General features: G+C 36.6%; 1 long non-coding RNA gene across 1 annotated transcript; it reads right to left on the bottom strand.

Annotated features, from left to right (window-relative positions):
- Positions 1-4220: 4220 nt before the first annotated feature.
- Positions 4221-7784, bottom strand: LOC113297702. Its single transcript, XR_003333617.1, has 3 exons — positions 7603-7784; positions 5397-5481; positions 4221-4419 (listed from the first exon to the last, which is right to left on the bottom strand). It is a non-coding gene; the product is annotated as an uncharacterized LOC113297702 (long non-coding RNA).
- Positions 7785-10050: the final 2266 nt, after the last annotated feature.

Below are 10050 nucleotides of genomic sequence, written 5' to 3'. Positions count from 1 at the left end.
AGACAATAAGGTAGCCATGCCTAGTGAACATACTGTAGTTCCACCCTTTACTTCCCAAGAGGAACCCATAACTGAGAAAACTGAAACAATTTCCAAGGAGTCCCAAGAAATTCCTGATAGGACTATCTTTGTGCCTAGAGCCCCATATCCTCAGTTGTTAACCCCAACAAAGAAGGAGTCAACTTTCAACGAGATAATGGAAATATTTAAGCAGGTGAACATCAACATTCCTTTATTAGAAGCAATTAGGCAGATGCCTGCTTATGCCAAGTTCCTTAAAGATCTTTGTACAAGAAAGCATAAGCTTAATGTTCATAAGAAAGCCTTTTTAGCTGGTCAAGTAAGTTCAATTATTCTAAACCAAACACCCCCTAAGTATAAGGACCCTTGATGCCCTACCATATCTTGTGCAATTGGTAACCACACTGTCGATAAGGCATTACACGACTTAGGAGCTAGTGTTAACTTACTCCCGTATCATGTATACACCCAACTAGGTCTTGGTAAGTTGAAACCGACCAAAATGACACTACAATTAGCTGATAGGTCTGTCAAAGTCCCTCGTGGTGTCATAGAGGATGTTCTGATTGAGGTTGATAAGTTTATTTATCCAGTGGATTTTTTTTGTTTTAGACACCCAGCCAGTTCAGGACCCAAGTGCTCAAATCCCGGTGATTTTAGGTCGCCCATTTTTAGCCACAGCTAACGCTGTCATCAGCTGTAGAACCAGACTTATGAACATATCCTTTGGTAATATGACCACTGAACTAAATGTCTTTAATGTTACTAGACAACCTTCTGAGAATGATGAATTAGAAGAAGTGAATATGATTAGCACTTTAGTTCAGGATTTAGTTCAAGATAATTGGCATGATACTCTATTGGGAGATTCTTTAGATGAATTTGAGGAAACCATTCTCTTAGACCATATGTGTGATCAATATTTAGAATAAGACCTTGAGTATTTTAAAGACTCTACGGACCCTGAAATTCAGGCAATAGTGTTAGGTCTTTCTGAGAGTAATGATAACCATAAGATTGGGGGTGGAAAATTGGAAGAATCTCTTGAGTATTTTAAGGACTCTGAAGATCCGGAAATTCAAGCAATAGTTAGAGGTTTGTCTGTGAATAGTGAAAACCCTATGTTTGGGGGTAGTGATGGTTCTTATGATTGTCACGTATCCCTAATTAGAGTCTCTAACTTGGGACTCGAGCTTTGTGCATCTGAGATATCACTTGAGTCTATTCAGACTCCGCAACCCGTACCACCTGATACTGTCCAGGAGGTAACTCAGGTATTAGAGACCCGTTTTTCGGATGAATATATTTATCAAGATACACATAAGAAGCTCAATTATGCTACCCAGATAAACCCAGTTGTCTTGACAGAAACCTTAGACGAGGATGTGCTCCTTGTTTTCATTTTTCTGAACCAGTGTTGTTGTCTCATATTTGTGTTAGCTTTATTTGGTCTTGTGGACCCACAATTGTTTCGACTATTGGTATACGACTTTGGGAGGTGGCAATCCTTTTTGAGGTATTTGATGTCTAGCTAGAGATTTTAAATTTATCATTTACTGGGAGGCACCCGCGCTCATGCGACACGGTAATATCCTTCCTTGTTTTTTTTCCTCAAGTGGTAACAGTTTCTCCTTGTTCATGCTTTTAATTTCATTTTTAGAACATTGAGGACAATGTTAGATTTAAGTTTGGGGTGGGGAAGAAACTTTTTGTTAGCTGCAATAAATAAACTCCAGAGCCTAGAAATTTATGTTAATTAAGGATGGCACTAACCAATCTAAGTGGATGGAAGCATTTTGGTTGTAGGAGTTGAGGAACCAATCTGATTAGATGGAAACATCTAGAAGAGTCTATTCATAAAAGCACAGAGCTCAGGTGTTAGAAAAAAAAAGAAAACATGGTAGTTTCACCATATCCTCGTGATGGAAACATCGAAAGAATCCTGATCAGTTGTTTTTTTTTCTTTTTACCATTGCTAGGGTGAAATAGATTGACTGAGATAAAAAAAAAATTGAGACCAGACCACCAGACCAACCGGAATAAATACAATAAAGTCGGCTACTGGTACCCTTGTATATGCCAGCTGAGTTGACCTAGAGTTAGGATTATCGACCATTGGTTCCCTTGTATATGCCGGTGTGTTGATATTAGTCCAGGCCAGTATCTCAGTCCATTAGGATAGGTTAACCTTAGTTAATATCATCTACTTTTTTCTCTACATCCATCTTCTTAATCTATCCATGTGATTGGTTGACTCCGGTTTATGATGTCCAGAAACTATCTGAGTAGAGCTCTGTCACTTTATATGAATTTTAGTATGCTTGAGTGCAAACTCGTGTACAACAATTGGAATTTCGCATCAGGGTACTTCCTCCTATAGTCAATGATTGTATGCCAACCAAGGAGATTATTTAGTGCCTTCCAAGGTAATGCGTAGATAGTTAGGGTCTGGAGTAAAGGTTTTGTGGGTACACCTCTAGTAAACCCTCCGGAGACAACACTCCGCCGCTAGGGCCACCTAGCGGTTTAACGGCTTGTTGCACGTGCTAAGTGTAGTCATTTTATTTTCTAGATTAGTTTTGCTCGAGGACTAGCAAATAATAAGTTTGGGGGTATTTGATAGACACATTTTTGTGTCTGAATTGTCCTCAGTGTCTCTATTGTTAGTGCTTGATTTTGTACTTATTATGGTGTTTTTATGTTTGTGTATGTGTTTTTGGAGAAATACATTGTGTGGTAAAAGTTGCTCGAATAGTGATGCTTGCACCTCTCTGAGAAAATTAATAAAGGCACCTGCACTTTGGATAGGGGCACCACCTTCTTCTTCATTTTCAAACAGAATACTGGCGAGAAATTTGGGTTTCAACAGTAAAGGATTTACAATTTTTAAGACAAGAATATCTTCTTCCTTATAAACAGGAAATCTATGAGTATTAATTACCGGAGTTTTGAAATAAAAGGAAGTTATCTTCTATTAAACATGAAAGATATCTTAGAGGATTTTCTCTTGGATTTGATTCTGCGAATTAAAGAAGATTTGGGTATAATAAAGAAATTTAGAGAATATAAAGAAGAAGAAAAATTCTTGAAGATATTTTTAATTAAAAAGAATAAGATTTTGGAGTTATGAAGAAGATATTTGATTAATGGGTTTGTGTGTATAAATAGAGAGCAAGAGAGCACAATCAAGGGAGAGCCGGTGAGCCGGTAGCCAGTTTCACAATTTTCTTTTATTTCTTTTATTTAGTTTTCTTTGTAATAATGAGGAGCTAAACCCAATCCTTGGGGCTATGGAGGAAGCCGTTGTTTCGGTAAAAGTGATATATTTCCATTAATTAATTACAACAACTCTATTATGATTTTTGCATTGAACTAAAAATTGTTTATATGATTTTGATTAGTTAGGTGTATTTTCTCTTGATAGAATATGCTTTCTTTAGGGTTTTGATATTCTATGCTTGGATTAGCATCTATTCTTTTGGAAATCTACATGTTTAGGCAATACTATTAGAATCAATTTAAATGTTGAGTTGCATAATTATTGTTTTATTAAATCACTAATATCGACCAATGGTGGAATCCTAGCCCCATTCTCTCCATAATTTTCACAACATCTTTTTAATTTAGTTTGCTATTTTTATTTATAAAAATTAAGTCTAAAAACCCGCTTTCACAAGTCTCAACGAACCTATTACTACAACAACATTGAAAATCACATCAAAAATTGCAATGCGTGCTTTTCTTCAAGCACATGATTTTCAATCATGGGTTTATGTTGTTAATGGTTGTAATCCTCTGGTTGTTACAAAAGGAGATGTAACTGCTCCAAATGATATCGATGATTATGATGCTGTCGAGATTCTTGCCGCAAAGCAAAATTATGACGGATTGAATGCAATCATCCATGCCATTACCCCAGATCTCCAGCACCATGTGACTACGTGCACTCGGTCTAAAGATGTGTGGGATATCTTAGAAACCGTATTTGAAGGGAATACCTGTGAAAAACAAGCTAGGCTTCAAAACCTAAATTCTGATTGGGAAAACCTTCGTATAGCAGATTAAGATTCATTTGATGAGTTTAATCACAAAGTGTCTGCAACGCCCGAAATAAATAAACCTGCTTAGCTAATAGGATTACAACCTAATTGAAGCATCAAAACTAGACTAAAGGTCTTAAGAATCACCATTCCATAAACTAGTCTCAAAATAAACCCACATACTCTGACATTATTTAAATGAAAGTCTCTCGGGTGATATGAATATAATAATATGTTGTTTTACAGATTAACAAAGAATACATATAACAAATAACACAACATCTTTAGAATCGTTAAAGTTTTTTAGCAAAGAAAACGAATATATCCTCGCGCGCACCATTTCTTCTGAAAACTGAAACTGAAGTGGGAATAAGTGAGCACATCATCCCAAAAGGGTGCCCAATGGAAACACATAACTTTCGGGTAATCACTAACATGCTTCACAGTTCTAAAAGATAATGAAATTTGAAAGAGAACAATAGAAGAAAGCATGTAACACCTTTTACACACAACACGAAGCAGAAGATTGCTTCAACTCTTTTCCCCGGATATTGCGTCCATCGTGGCAATATCCATGAAAGATCCACCACCGGATGGATCTACGAGAACTGAGTTAAAGAATCTAAACATATATTATCCTAACCTCGTCTCACTCAATGGAGAAGAAGATGCTAGGAATAACTCCAGTCTCAAATGATAGTATGAATCCAGGTACCGTAAGATATTATCGTGGAATGCGTACACCTCATAAATCCCAATGCCACCATCTAAGTCTATAATATAATAAGGTTTTGATTACTATGATCTGACCCTGTACAGCAGGTTCACAAAAGGCCTGATCATCATTCGTAGGCCAAAGTCTCCAAATAATGACCATATCCAGTCATGAACCTAGAATTTCTTCCTAAGTCAAGGTCATAGTAACCCAGTCATACTACTAAGACTGAACAAACAAGTATGATATGCATATGAGTGAATTCCCCAAATAAAATAGTATATATACTATCGAAACGGATGAGTTACCGCCCTTCTAAGGTAATATTGCATACAGATGAGTTACCGTCCTTCTATCTTAATAAGCAAGAAAGTAAGTAATATTGCAAACGGATGAGTTACCGCCCTTCTAAGTAATATTGTAAACGATGAGTTACCGCCATTCTAAAACTTAGCAAGAAGCCATGGGGAAACACAGACACTCCTCGCAGGGAACCACATAATGCATATCACACAACATACTCATTCAATTATAAACATCGTATTCACTGAAATAAAGAACTCATCATGCTCGCAGATAAGGTAGACTCAATGATTACAAGAAGGTTACAGAGTTCCCACCTGATTTGATGACAAGCCACTCCTACCTTGAATTCCTCAATCCGTTGGTTCATCCTTTGAATCGATCGTAGTTAATACAGACTAACTGTTAATCACACAATCACTCAAAGAGTTTAACCAAAATGCTCATACAAGGTTCATAAAATAATTTCATACAATTCTCTAGTAATGGCTAAATGAACTATCTAATGGTTCGAAACCCATTTATGGTTCTACATCGTATTATTCTATACCTTTTGGTTATCTAAAAGTTTACTAATCCCAATTAGATTGGTTTTATAGTCCATTAGACATGTCTTATGAATATCTACAACTTTGTAGGAACCAAAGGTCAATTCAGACCTCAAGTGGCCCAATTCAACAAGTGGCCCAATTCAACAAGATAATTAAACTAACTCTAAGCCCAAGTCTATGGGCCTAATCCGGCACGGCCCACTACACCGGCCCATCACATAAGGCTTGTCCACTCGGGTCAACTAACAGTCTCTAACAGTTAAGGGTTGACTAACAGTTAAGGGTTGACTAACAGTCAACGTGGTCAAATGGTCAAGTCAATAGGTCAAGTCCAAATCGGTCAACTGCGTCGACTCAGGTCAAGATAAGGAACTCGGTGAGTCAATACCTATTCAGCTCGGTCAGATTAACTAAGACACACTGAATCAGTCAAACATATGAAAAGCAAGGCTCAAGGCTAAGGCCATTGCACAGGCCAGAGCCATTGCACAGGCCAGAGCCATTGCTCAGGCCAAAAAGCACTAAAGCACCATCTTGGTGCAACACCTAACCTGCCAAGACTAAAATGATGCAATACATAGCATAACAGGATCAAATGCAATTCTAACACTCTTAGCAAAATACAAAGCCAAAACATCACTTCCTTGATTCAGTTCAAGTGTTTTAAATCACCATTATAAATTCTAATTCCAATACATCACCCAACTCAACTTCAAATACACTCAAGACAACAATCCAGTCTTCATATGTTCATAAACATTCTTCTAAATCTTCTGCCAGTTTAATAACACTACCAAAAACTCATTGATACCACCGGCAACTTCAGTTGAGCTCATACTCGGTCCATTATTCACAGTTACAATTCCAGTAACCCCTGCACCTGTGTATACCAGCACCAACACAACCTGAATATCTACCTCTGCCACCGCTACTTCGTACTACAATTACAATTCTAACAATCTGCAACACCCCATATAGATTCATTCACTCTTCAAAATCACCACCACCAATTGCATTTAAACACTAGACCTAACAGTCATTTAAACAAAATCGAGACCTTGCACTTTAAACCCATTAACATCCTCATCTGTATCACCAATACATACCTCGTATCTTTATGTCTTCATACCTGAACCACCAATCATATCTCGCTCAGACAATACTCATCACTATTGTTTCCATTTCACTTCATTTAAGACAAGTACTGCAACACCACTTGATCTACAACAGCAGGCAGCATCCAATCTGCAACCACTACAATCAAATGCATCAACACCTCCTAACCAACACAACCAGCACCGCCAGCTCAGTTCACCACACCAGCAAACTCAAAACACTAATAACCACCATCACTACTAACTCATTTCATTCTCCACCTCCACCAGCCATTGATATATCCCCTGCAGTTTATCAGCATCTGTATAACATCACCATCATAACCATCTCCGCTTTCTACACATAACATCTCCACCAACAGTTCAACCCAGCACAACTAACAACACAGTACCACGACAACCAATACCAGACTCAGTCTAACCCATTTGCAATTACAACACCACCTCTATAATAACTATAACTTGAACCACAATACAACCTCAATTTAACTCAGACCACTCTTGAATTGCAATCCCTTCAATTTTGTAATTAAATGTCACCATTAATCAAAACCAAATATAAATTCAAACCCTGATTTCTAACTCTTCATTGTAAAACCCTAAATCAATAACTCAACTTCAATCACCACTTCTCAGTTCATCATTCTCATCTGAAATACCCAACTCAGAAACCCTAATCTTCATTCTCAATTCGCTCAACCCTAACCTATGATTTCCTAGAGAAACTAAAATTAAACCTTATACAACCATCTTTATTCTAATTAAAAACAAACCCAAGAATTGAAACACCAAAACAAACTCAATTTCACAAACGAAATCAATCAAAACAGAAACTCTAAATACAATCTTCGAATTACCTCTCTCTATGAATTCCGAGTACAATAATCGATTCAACGTCGACATCCTCAAATATGCCTTCATCTCCACTCAATCCTCACGATCTCATAATCTAATTTCATCTCTCAAAACTTCCAGAATCGCCAGAGAGAAAAACGAAGAAGAATAGAAGAAGAAGAAGAAGAAGAAGAAAGAGAGAAGAAGAAATAAGAAGAATAAGAGAAATGATTTCTCTTCGACACGTTAGGTAGTGATAAGGCCAACAGAAATGATTAAGGCACCCAGGTAAAAGATAACGGCAACCAAGCGGTTTTGATGGGAAATGACAATTTTTGCCCTTCGTACATGTCTGAAGATATCTTATTTGTCTTGTATCCGATTGACACGTTCGAGATGTCCACTACGCATAACTTTTAGAGATCTATCTAGTGATACTAGTTTCATAACTAGATCGATGTTAGATTAAATTCTGTTAATTAACGTTCGTGTTAATCTAATCGATTCATTAGCGGCTAAGACGTCTCTTGACTGGTCTAATAGCGTTGACGAGCTTAAGAGTCCTTACAGTGTCTAAATTGTTAATGCATTGTTTGCTTTAGGTAAGACTATTCCTGAAAAAGACATTGTGATGAAAATTCTCAGATCATTGCAATCTAGATACAATTCTAAGAAACATGCCATCGTTGAAGCAAATAACCGTGAAACTCTTTCCAGAAACACTCTTGTTGGGAAGTTAAAGATCTTTGATCATGAGCATGTATCCAAATTTTGAAAGGATATTTCTTTGAAAGCACAAAAGAACACTAAATTACTTGATAAAAGTAAAAGTGTTGGCATCTTTGAAGATGATCCTTCTGAGACTGATTCATTAGATGAAGATCTTGACAAGTCATTCTCTTTGATCACAAGACAGTTTAGAGATCTTCTTTTGAAGAGAAGTAAACGGTTCACTAGAGATAAACCTAATTCATCAGTTAAACCTCATAATCGTGTTCCTCCTAAAAACAGGATACTCACGATACTGATGACGAGGATATGCCACAATGCTTCAAGTGTAAATATTTTGGTCATTTGGAAAATGAGTGTCAGAATAGTAGAAAACACACTTTAAACAAAGGTCTTGCTGCAACTCTTGATGAAATGTCTGATCACTATAATTCTAATGAAGACGAAAAATCAAGTGTTGCACTCATCTATGAAAATATTGATTTTTATAAGTGTAACAGTACGTACATCAACCTCGATATTCTTTCAGAACAAACTTCAACCACTTTGGAGGATAAAATGGATTTCTCTTTGTATACTGAAAATTCTATTTCTAGTTTTTCAGGTTCTACCATTTGTCTAGCAGCTTGCACAACTATGGCGTCTGAACAATCCTCCACATTGACATGTTCTTATTGTACTCTCAAGGGTCATGAAATCTCCAAATGGTTCAAGTACAAACATAAGATAAGATATGTCAACAAACTTCAACGAAAAGCAAATCGATTAGCAAACAAGCTCAAACTTGTTCAGAAGTCGTCTGAGGTATGTAATCTTATCTCTTCTCTGAAGAAGTTAATTTATAAAGAAAGAATTAGACCACTAGAGAAAAGAATATGGTCTAAACAGTCTATGAAACAGGGTTCTATGAATTATGTTCAAAAAGGTTATGAACAGATTATTGTCCACCCCTATGGACAGATTATTGTTCACCCCTATGGACAGATTAGACCACTATTGACAGATTATTGACAGATTATTGTTCACCCCAGCAATATGGACAGATTATTGTTCACACCAGCACAACTTAATTGTGTTGGTTGTGTACCTTGTCTCATGTGTCTGGTTCAAAAGAGACAAAGGTTTGCACACTTCAGGCTTTAGGAAAAGAGAAAATAATTTATTTATTTTCCTTTTTTTTGGTTTCGTTTTCGCCGGTTTGGAATTTTCCATCTTTTCATATCTAATTGATATTGAAAGGGCTTTTCTCTGTTTGGTCAATAAAATAGGGTTAAAATCGAAAATTTTGCCTTCTTTAAGGTTGTGAGTTGTGCGTACGTGTATAAAGGTTCTGTAACCTTACATTCCTTTTTTTCCTTATCTGAAAAAACTCTTTTTAATCACAAGATTGCTTGTTGAGCCTGATTTGTGAATTCCTGTCACAATTCTGTACTGGTATAGAGAATCCAAGCATTATGTCTTCTGATGGAAAAGATGTTAATATGATTGTTAAGCATTAATAATGAAGGAAAAAGATAAATATCTTGTACCTTCAACTTTGAAAAGAAAAAGGAGGAATTTGAGGAAACCAAGAATTGTTCCTTCTAATCTACAGAAGTTTTATGGGGACCTTGAAGAGTTGAAGGAAACAAGAAAGGAGATTCAACAAATAAAGGCTATTGTCTTGAGGATTCTCGAATTTCAGAAGGCCTTGGTTCGACATCGATCTAGAAGGTTAGTTGGAATTGACTCATTTCTTCATG

Source organism: Papaver somniferum, chromosome 7 (assembly GCF_003573695.1).
Source record: "Papaver somniferum cultivar HN1 chromosome 7, ASM357369v1, whole genome shotgun sequence".
In the NCBI taxonomy this organism is placed as follows: domain Eukaryota; kingdom Viridiplantae; phylum Streptophyta; class Magnoliopsida; order Ranunculales; family Papaveraceae; genus Papaver; species Papaver somniferum.
Note: the sequence above shows the minus strand (reverse complement) of the source record. Positions and strands in the feature narration are given on the sequence as shown.